Source organism: Pangasianodon hypophthalmus, chromosome 9 (genome assembly GCF_027358585.1).
Source record: "Pangasianodon hypophthalmus isolate fPanHyp1 chromosome 9, fPanHyp1.pri, whole genome shotgun sequence".
In the NCBI taxonomy this organism is placed as follows: domain Eukaryota; kingdom Metazoa; phylum Chordata; class Actinopteri; order Siluriformes; family Pangasiidae; genus Pangasianodon; species Pangasianodon hypophthalmus.
The window spans coordinates 11,972,924-11,984,341 of record NC_069718.1 but is presented as its reverse complement, the minus strand read 5'-3'; the positions used below and the strand labels follow the sequence as shown (position 1 = coordinate 11,984,341).

The following is an 11,418-nucleotide window of genomic DNA, read 5'->3' as shown; positions in this document are numbered from 1 at the left end:
GTTCTTGATTTTCCTCTCACCTCCTGAAAAACATACAGGTTGGTGGATTGGCTATGCTTAATTGCCCCTAGGTGCGTGTGTGTGTGTGTGTGTGTGTGTGTGTGTGTGCACTTTGCCTTGCAATAAACTGGCATCTCACCCAGGGTGTATTCCCACCTTACGCCCAGTGTTCTCAGAATAAGCTCTGCATTCACTCTAATCACAATAAAGTGGTTACTGAAGATGAATGAATTTATGTGATCACATATATTTACTTGATGTTTTACCTGAATGTGCAGTTTCACGCGCAATTTCAGGGCATACCATGGTGAAATACCCTTCATATGTTTTCACATAATATGTATAATTACATATTATTCACATAATCACACGTGAAAAGCATATCATCACCTGTAACATGTATGTGAGCTCTCCATAAGGGACAAGCCAGGAATGAATTGAATGCATCACGCCCCTTGGGTAATGTGTCTTTTCTTTCAAACCCCGCATGAGCACGTGCTTCAAGTCAGCGTGGCTTGTGTCACTCTGACCCTGCGTGTGTATGTGTATGTGTGTGTGTGTAGGGGTGTTGAAAATGTCTGTACATGTACACGCATTTGTGCGCGTGTTTCATATCTGTGAGTGTGAGTGTGAGTGTGTGTGGTTTTGAGATTGTCTCGTGAGTCGGTTTGGGCGCAAACGCTGAAACTTTTCCTCCTGGACTTGTTGCGCGCTGGGCTGCGCGCTGGGCTGCTCTCTGCTCTCCGACTCTGCTGATCTCAGCCTCGGATGTGAATCCCGGTTCCTCTCTGATGCGTGACGGAGGACGGGAGACAGCCGTAGGAGCAGGAGAGAGAGACAGCAGCTCCGTACCCCCCGCCTCTCTCCGCCGGTCCAAGCCAGGAGCTCCGCCTCTGTGGGCCGCTCCGAGGCGCGGAGTCCCGGGCTGCAGCTGCAGCAGAGCTCCGGTGCGCCTCCTCTCCTCCTCCTTCTCCTCCTCCTCCTCCGGCGCGCGCGCTTCAGCACGGAGCGGACACACTGGAGGACTATGCGGAGCTGCGCGCCCGATCCGGAGTAGAGCAGCCCTGCAAGCCCTGCAAGCCCTGCGCTCAGCCTCACACGTAAGTTCTGGCTTTAAAGTCTGATGCTGGGGTTGGAAAATGTAATCCGCCGCAAAAATGCCGTCTAAGAGCACGATGAGAGAGGCTACCGCAACAAAGGCAGAGATAGAGAAGGATTTACGGGTGCACATAAACCAACCGGAAATAATAATAATAATAATAATAATAGTAATAGTAATAATAATAATAACTATTTTCAACAGGTATGCTTTCTACCGTTTTTTTAAATACTGCTTCTGTTTGCTCTCTTACATGCTCTCCCACTTGCAAAGTGTGAACACTTAATTCGAATGCAAAGTTCAGATTTGAAGTCTAAGGTTATAGTGAAGGTGAGTTTGTGTTCATACCAGGGATGCATCAATCCCTACTTACACTGAGGCCGCACAGGCCTAAAACGCTGTGTTTGTGTCAGATCAGTTGTTTTTTTTTAATTACTGAAATATTTCCTATCATGACTATTTGTGGTAGCCTATTTACACAACACTTACATGTGAACACAGGATGCAGATTGTCTTACAGCAGCACACATGTCCTTTCTGAAGCATGTAGAGAGTGAGAAATCTGCACCTTAATGGAAACATGGGATCACTCCATCCATAATGTGTACGTTTTCTCCTGACTTTATTTGTATGATGCTGGACCACACTGCATTCACATGTACAGATTTATTCTAACTTGTTCATGTTTTTTTTTTAGATCAGATCCCAGTTTCCCAAAAGCATTGTAAAGACAAGATCACCTTAAATGGCAGAGAGTTTAATGTGATGCACCCTCTGCCATTTTGAATAGTCTTTTAGCTGCAATGCTTTTGGTAAACTCACCTAAGGTTGGTTTTGCTGACATTCATTTGTTCATTCCTTCATTCCTTTGCTTAGTTCTTTATAGATTATACTTCAGGGTGGGCAATGTGGAAAAAAAAACTAAACAATAATGTCACAAATTTAAAAGACATTTTCCAAAGCCTACAAGATACAGTACGTATCCCACTAATTAGGTTTGCTGGTGAAGTGCCAGTAATACTGTAGTGCCACATTTAAATGTTATGACAATTCTTTTTTTAAAAAACATTTACAAAAATCATTTAACATCTAGAAAAAATGAAACAACTGGAACAAAACGCACAGTTGACCATCCTTAATGCTGTGAATAGCAATAGAATTGGTTAGTGTTATAAACATACTGATGATACTCCTAGAATAGCAATATTGTGGCACAGTATATTTGATGGCATCAATGTGATATTAATGATATATTGTCATAGCTCCAAGCCATTGTGTATGTTTGTATGTATGTCCACCAGGGCACAGTTATTTTGATAACCCATTACTTTTTGGATTCATTATGTTTACAGGTAACACACTGTTTTGCAACTGTATGTCAGTGTGATCAGTGGACCAGTGGTCTCAATCCCTGTCAGATCGAAATGCAGGGATTCGCCTGCATTTCAGACCCAGATTTGTCTTATTCTGACGAGTCAAATTCAAAATAAAGGCCAATGTCCATTGGCTGCCTTGCTAACTGTGTACAGCCAGATGCGAAATTCATCATGCATGCTGTGTTTGCACAAAGCAAATCATTTTCGGTGTGTGGAATAGAGTCTAAATCTTCGACTCTTAGTTTTCAGTTCCTGGAATCATGGAATCATGGAAACTCTTCTTGGGTTCAACTCCGAGCACCTTCAGTGTGAACCAAATGCAGGATTGCGACTTGATGACGCACAGCACGTAACACAATACAAACAATATAGCATTTATCAAAATAGTGTAACGACACTAGCACTAAGATAATTGGTTCAGATAGCTTTGCTACTTGTGGTGAAGTGACGTAGTGTGTGAAACAGGCCAACTACTCAGTAATGAAATTTGTTGTCAACTATTTTTATCAAATTTTAGGGATTTTGTTGATTAGGTGTTGCAGCTGCAATGTTTGCCACTTTACAATCTGTATGATGTACAGGGAAGAAGTTTCAAGTCATTGCCAATTCAGTTGACTCTTAGCAATGACACTTAGTGGCTTGTTAGAGCACATAGAGAACTTGAGAACAAGTACAGTAGTCTCCTGCTATCCAGCATATTATCCACCTCCTTCTCTCACTTCCCTCTCACTTCTACTTGTAACATATAATGGGATAAGAGGAACTGACTTGTCTTGCAGACGTTTCACAACATTAAATTTAACTATAAATGGTTAAAATGTATGAACTGTCATTCATTAATAAATTAAAACTGTGTAATTAAGAATAACCATTGACAATTCACTGTAGTATAAGAGAAATAAAACACTTTGGGACATGCTGACTTAGGAAAACCTCTTTCTGATGATAAGAATAACTCATCCCACCATCCCATCATTGATTATTTTTCTATAACAGCACATGTGTACAGTAAATGTTTAATTCCTTACTTACACAACCTTGATTAAAGCCTCATGTGTCTTTCAGCCATATGTGTGATAAGTGAGCACTTTTGGACTTGCTCTTCTGTTAAGTTTCTCGCTACTTTCTCTCACACATGGTTTTAATGACTATGGCACATCAGGTCAGTTCAGGTCATCACATAGACAGGGCGAGTCATAAGGATCCTCATCTCCACTGATAAGACAGAGACTCTTAATTGTGATCTGTGTCCCGACTTTCTCTCAGTCTCTCAGTCTGCTTGCAGTAATGAATTATTCTTCATGCCTAATGATCCAGCTGGCCTTGTGGTGAATAGCCTCAAATTAAAACACCACAAGCACTTCTCCATATGATTAATGCTATGTTTGAGAGTGTATAAAGTTCATTTAGTAACTACTTTACTGTTTTTATTGGCTGATATCTCATTGATCGCACTGCAAAGCTGAAACATGAGAATGTACACATATCCAGCTGAGTTCATATGTGTTGAAATTAACACTGGGGAAAATCTGCATATATCTGATCACTTGTCACATTGTACAATCCTTAATCATAGCCTTTGCATGTAAAATAGATCAGGGGCATCAGTGGGATTTAAGGCGGAGGTGGTTTGAGCCTCTGTTTAAATTCTTCTCATAAATTCTGAACGATAAAGAAGCCCTGAAGAGCATTTGTATAGAAAATTACAGTGTGTAGCATGTTCATTGTACCACTACAGTTAATGAGGTAGGGAGATTTTTTTGATGGCTAAAAAAGTCTAATTTATGCTGTAAGGCTATTTTTGTTGTGCTCCATAAAGCACATAGAAATCTTAACTTCTCATACTGGAATCAAGTGGACAATGATAAATGTCTCTTTTCAGCAGGATTGGTTCAAGCCGCATGCACTCGTGTACCAGCAGTCATGTTTGGTATGTGCAAAAAGCATTTTGAGATACTTTTCCTATCTTAATGTGAGTGGACACTCTGAACTTGACATTGTGCCACAGCTAATGGGAGGATACATGATTCTGCGATGCACTAAGACTCAAGGGACACTTCACCCCCACCCCCCATTCCCCTACTCCACCCCGCCCCCAAAAATTATATCTAGATGGTTGGTGAATGAGATATGATATTAAAAATGGATTCACCATAAAATATTAAGTTCAGACATATATTTCTTCTGCAGGTGAATGTTTACCCATCTGAATACACAATTTTGCATCTGCACAATAGCAGACAAATTTTGAGTTGAGTCGACGAAAATATCTGGGCATTGCATTGGAAAGTTAAAAACAAAAAAAAGAAGCGAAAATCTCATAGCCACTGATATATAAATGCATCAGTTCTTTTCATATATTTCTTATACTGAGAATCCAATGCACACACCTTTGCACCTATAAAGATTTACAGTGAAAGGTATAAGAAAAGTGCGTTTTTTTTGTATTTCACTTAATCTGATAATACTATGTAATTTAATAATTTGAAGAGTCATTTTTGAGTGGGATGGAAACAAAAAGGTTCTACAGAAAAAGTGGTTGAGCTTCCATTGGGAATCTGTAGCCTCTTTCACACTCAAAACCCAGAATATTAACAGCACATCTTCATTATTCACACTTAGAGCCTGTAAACAGTATTTTACCTGGATTTAACACATACATATTTGTCTTGCCTATTATTCAGGAACACACCGGTGAATTTGATTACATTTACATTTTAAACACTTGAATTTGTTTAACACCTGCGTCTTCATTTGTTACTCTCTGCTTATGCTATATTCTTGGTCTTCTGCATATTCACTCATAGATGAGGCATTACACCATTTCCATACATTTCTTCTGTTTGTCATCTTTGTTCATACGATTCCTCCTGAGAATTGTATAGGCTTTTATTCAACATAATTGTATCAATCTGTCTGGTATTTTAACTTGGGCTTGTACTCATGGTGCAAACATCATGCTTGTGTTGTTAATATCTTGCTTGCTTAAAAGTTCTTACGTGAAATGACTTTTCAGATCCAGATGATACGTTAATGTTTGTAAACCTTTGAAAGGAAAGTGAAGCTGGTATCATTTAATTTAGATTTCTAATGTTGAATAAAATCCTGTTGGCCGTACATAAACGAGATGTGTTCATCTGTCCATAATTGACTCACATTTACTTAATAATACTTAACTCAGAATTATTTAAAAAGATGTATGCAAATGGTTACCTCAATCATTAAGCAAATCCAGTAGATTTTTAGAGTGTTCATCTACAGCTTTAATTGGATTTATTAAGACACTTAGATACTAATACATCCTCTAATGGAGCATTTATTTAAATTAGGCAGATTTGAAAAGTCACAAGTGCAGAACGGGTATTTAAGATATTAAACAGAGCTGAATTTTCTGAAAAGATCATAGCATTCATAGTCAGAGTGATATTAGAAGCCCAGTGTGTGCAGGACAGACCCTGAGGGAAATACTGAAGCATATCACTAAGTGATGAATTTGGTCATAAAAGTGAATGAGAGCAATATATTAGTGTGAATGCATGTTATTTTGCTCTGTTGCATGAAGTGTAAAGATTCAGCCTTAGGTGAATTAGAGTGAATGTTGTGTGTCAGAATGACCTGACTGACAAAAAGATCTAGCTGTAGTATCTGTATGCTATTCGGTATAAAGGCTCTCTATGTGGTGTATCCTTTCAGTGTCAGAATGACAGAAACTGTAAAGCTCTCACCTAGTACACTGTCTACTTCCTTTCTTCCTCACTCTCTCTTGCTCTCTCTCTCTGTCAGTATCTCTTTCACTATCCTTCCATCGCTCGATTGTAATTCCAGCTGGTGCTTTGTCCTGTGATGACCAACCCCAAAAATCCCATTTCCGTACATTCGCTGTCTGAGCGAGAGAGAGCAAGGGAGCTGTAGACGAGAGGTCAACAAGGATAGAGTGGAGTAGGCATAGTTATTACGCTTCTTTGTGTGTGTGTATGTGTGTGTGCCTGCGATGTGTCAATCCAACTGGATGAGCATTTCTATAGCTTCATATGACAGTTGAGCTCATCCCTCATTTCAGGCTTTCCTCTCTGAAAATACAGTATGTATCACTACTACACTGCTGTACATTATATAGCTTTAAAGGTGTGGTCAGCAATTTTTAAGCTTAAACCCTTTTTTGGCATTCTCCTCACATTCTGGCGACTGTCAAAAAATCTGATCAGAGGACACCCTGGTCTGGTCTGGTCTTTGTGCACCCTACAGTCTGCAAACAAGAAAGAGATTTAAGCCAATGACCTGAGTTGCAAATGTCTTGTGACTCACCATGCTAGAAGTGTTAAAATATGACATGCTAACACTGCTGAGTGTCTCATAGCACCATCTGCAAAACAGATTCTTCCAATGAAGTTCATGACCTGGGATGTAATAAAATTAAGATATAAACTACATTACAATGCCACCCCAATCACAAATGATCCCTGGAAAAAGTACAAAAATATTGTAATAAAACAAACACATAGAGGCCAAAAGGTTGCTTGGAACAAAATTGTGTCATTAGAAAATGCTCCTAATGTTGAATGTGCACTATATGGCCAAAAGTATGTGAACTGCTGACCATCACATCCATATGTGCTTGTTGAACATCCCATTCCAAACCCATGGGTATTATTATGGAGTTGATCCCCTTAGCCTTTGCTGTTATAATAAGCTCCACTCTTCTAGGAAGGCTTTCCTCTAGATTTTGGAACGTAGCTGTGGGGATTTGCTCATTCAGCCACAAGAGCATTAGTGAGGTCAGTCACTGATGTTGTGCGAGAAGGCCTGGAGCACAGTTGATCCCAGTGGTGTTCAGTGGGGTTGAGGTTAGGGCTCTTGAGTTCTTCCACTCCAACCTTGGCACACCATGTCTTCATGGAGCTCGCTTTGTTCACAGAGGTATTGTCATGCTGGAACAGGTTTGAGCCTCTTAGATCCAGTGAAGGGAAACTAAGTAAAATCACAGTGTGAGATGACCTGTACAGTTCTGTTGAGAAGTGTCACATGCTCGATTTTGAGGGAATGCCCCACAGCAGAAGGAGCGGTGATGGCACAAGTTAGTTGTTGCAACCACTTAGTGCACAAGCTATTGTCAACCAATTTTACCCTAAAATAAAATCAAATAAAATGTTAGCAGTAGCAGAACATGATATCTAATTTATATGATGGGTGGTTAAATATGGAATCGTAATGAACACTTTGCAGAACTTTTATGAACATCATCACAGTGCAGCTACTGTGCTAAACAGTACATATAGCTAAATAGTTTCTGTTATTGGTTTTAATGGTAGAATAGATAATAATAGGTTAAAAATTAACAGCTTTATTTTACAACCTTCAGGTTAGAGCACATAGAGCACATTCATTGCTCTGAATTTGTATTTGTGTTTAATAGACCTGTTTTCACAGTACCATTTTACAAATGTGGAAGTGTAAATAGTAGCATTTCAAAACTTCTAGTGAGATAGTGAACACTGCCAGCAAATACAGCTCACAGTCACTGCAGTGTCCCTAAATGCATAAATAATTCAAGCAAACATCCAAACTTGGTTGGTGTGCTGTAGCCCATGTTTTATAATAAATCTACCTGTGTGCCTGAAATGTAGCATTTTGTATAACATAGGGTACCAAATGGGTTGGGGGGCCCTTGGTGTTAACATAGCCCCAGAGCCCTGTGTGGTCTTACTCCAGGCCTGGTGAGAGGGATGGCTTACTCTCTTTCCACTGTCAATCATTAACCAATCATGGGCATCTGTCAGCTCATGTATATGGAAGAGGGTGGACAGCTGAGTGTGTTACGCTGCGCTGTGATGCAGCATGAGTAACAGTTTGAAAAGATGTGGTTGCCTGGCTTTTGGAGGAAGCACTTGTAAGCCCTCACAGTCTGTAGCTGGTAGTTGTCATATGATAGGGGTAGGTGAGAATTGGCCAAAAATAATTAGGGAGCAAATAGGGGGGAATCCAAATAAAAAGCTTCCCATCCTGCATTAACAATCAAGAGTTTTAACCTTGGTATGTGAGGGTCGTGACTTTGGAGGAAACACTGTAAGTAACATCAAGCTTCAGCTTTAACATCCATTAAATTTACTGAATCCACACATAACTACAAATACAAATCGTTATTATATTTTTTTTCATAGTTTCAACAGTCATGTACACATGCTATATACACATAAGATCACGCAGGAGCTTTATGCATTCACTCGCCTTTACTTAGTGTGACACACACTTGCCGGTCCCACACCCTTTCATGTCCCTCAGGAACTGACGCTTCTTGAATGAGTTCCATTTCCACTCTGTCTCCCATGTGTTTGATCTCTCTGAATTCTGTGATCATCTGTCATGTATTATCTATGGGCCTCTTTTCATCCTTTTTCTTTTTTCTACTCTGTTGAACAGAGAGAAGAATTGTAGATACAGGTGTCTCTGAGTTGGTTGGCTGGCAGAGATAAAACCTCAGCCAAGCCATGTGGCAAGCTGTTATCAGATCTTCACAACTGCTTGAATTTTTTTTAGACAAATGATTTAAAGTCCTCAAAAGAATCAGCAGCCCAAACTATTAATTCTACTTTGTTACTTTGGCAAAATTGATTCTAAAATTGTAATAAAACCACATCAAATCCCCACATGCAGTGTGCAAACAGAGTACCAATAAAGTGTCAGGCTCAATTTCCCTGTGATCACTGTTTGCACTGTTTGTTTCTGCTAATGTCAGCTTGATGAAGAATTGTCTGCGTAGGGATAAAACTAAGCATGTCCTGGAGCAAATCAGACCAAATCAATGAGAGAAATGCTAATCAATTCAGAGCACTGACAGGCCAAGATTTTTTTTTGCTTGGGTCTTAATTGTCCTGAGACAGTTAAATCCATTCCTATTAATAACATGTGAATCTGTGACATACATTATTGAAGAGGACCTGATTCCTGGCTTGATCTATGGATCCTGTTTCTTCTTGCTAGGTGTGTAACACAATGCTACTATCTACATCTGTATCTGTTTAGTGCTCCAAATATCTGTAACTGTATCCTGATTTGAACTGAATTTGGTCTAGACTGAAACCATTGGGGCTACTGGGGAAAAAATTGTTTGCAAAATAGAACATCAAATTGCAATTTGTAAAACATAATTTTATTCAACTCTTGCAATTCTATAGTTCCTCAACCTCAACTACATTGCTCGAGTTTTTAAATGGTCTCACGCCGAAGCCCTGTGGAACATTCTGGCATGTTTTCTATATCTAATGTGACTGAGTAAGCTAGCTAACCATCTTTCAAAACAACTGTATCTTCCCTGTTCATTTATAATACCCATATGATTTCCCATTAGGTTTTGTTTAATAACAATGATTACATTTTACATTTACATTTTACATTTACAGCATTTGGCAGTCGCCCTTATCCAGAGCGACTTACATTACATTACTTACATTTATCTCATCTTTATACAACTGAGCAGTTGAGGGTTAAGGGCCTTGCTCAAGGGCCCAGCAGTGGCAGTTTGGCAGTGCTGGGATTTGAACTCACAATCTTCTGATCAGTAGTTCAAACATCTTTAAAATTAATTAAATGATTATCTTTTGGGGGTAATGCAGTGATGAAGCGGGTACTGTTGCTCACTCACAGCTCCGTGGTCCTGGGTTCAAGCCTGAGCTCGAGTGATTGTCTATGTAGACTTTCTGTGCATGTTCTCTCCGTGTCTTCACAGGTTTGCTCCAGGTTCTCCGGTTTCCTCTCGCCTCCAGAAAACCTGCCAGGAGGCGGATTGGCTAAAATAAATTGCCCCTAGGTGAACAAGCGTGTGTATGTATGTATGTGTGTGTGCACGGTGCCCTGGATAAAGCAGTTACTGATAGTGAATGATTATATTTTGGAGACCCCAGCACAGATGTTGTGCCCTGTGCACAGTGTGTGGTCTGCGTCTGCTATATGGAGTGGCGCTTCAATAAAAGCATATTTCTTTTTGTTGATGTTGGGCCAGTTTGTACAAAACAATGTTAGGAATATAATTTCATCTTTGTATTTCATTAAGGCAGCGTATAGGTCAGGCTAGTGGAGTCTGAATTAAAAATTAAATAAAAATTTTCATTTAAAAATGAGTAGTGCATTTCCTATTTGTTTCTGTATTTGTAACTGTTTAACATATTATGTGTTCATTCTTAATAATTCCGTTACATACATTCCGTATTAATATTCCGTTACATCTCCAATACAAATATTCAGCTGGTTGTGTTGGTCCCAGATTTATTTCCATGCACATCAGCAATATGATTATGAATTTATCTGTGCACATTCCTCTTTTAAAATCTGTGTGTATATCTGAAACATAATCAGCATAATTCATAATGTAATATAATTTTGTGAAGTTGTTGAAGAACACTATAGTGGTTCTCTATAATAATTTAACAATGTATTTCAAGCTTTTATAAAAAAAAAAAAAAAAAAAAAAAAAAAAGAACGTGTGCAAAACCTTGACACAATTCCACTTCAGTTTCCCTCTTTTATATATATTTTCTTCTAATGTGTTAAGCATTAACATGAGAATGGACAGTGTTATTTTGTTTCTTTTGTAGCTGGAAGGCATTGTTTGTGAAATAGATTGCACTTTTGTGGATGTGGAAATGTAATTTTCAGGGTAGAAACACTTGTCCCTGACTGTATAAGGTTTATTGACAGGCATACTATGTGTGTGCTTGTGTGTTCCTGTGGACCAAAGTGAATGATTGTGCGTGCGTGTGTGTGTGTGTGTGTGTGTGTGTGTGTGTGTGTGTGTGTGTGTCTGCTTCTGAGACCTGTATTGAGTGAATGGATTTTCTTGTGTTCCTGGTTGCCCCCTGAGGATTCAGACAGAAGGCTGTGTGATCAGTGGGAAAGCTGGACTGGCCTGAGAAGGTCAGATAAAACTCCCTTAAAGCACAAACACAAAAA

The 11,418-nt window shown here is 39.3% G+C and overlaps 1 protein-coding gene across 1 annotated transcript in view; it reads left to right on the top strand.

Moving 5' to 3' along the window:
* The first annotated feature begins 478 nt into the window (after positions 1-478).
* Positions 479-11,418, top strand: part of trpc7b (transient receptor potential cation channel, subfamily C, member 7b) — an 80,221-nt gene continuing 69,281 nt past the window's right edge. Inside the window, exon 1 of the mRNA XM_026919526.3 lies at positions 479-1,100. The gene's annotated coding sequence lies outside the window, so the exon portion shown is untranslated. The remainder of the gene's footprint in view (positions 1,101-11,418) is intronic.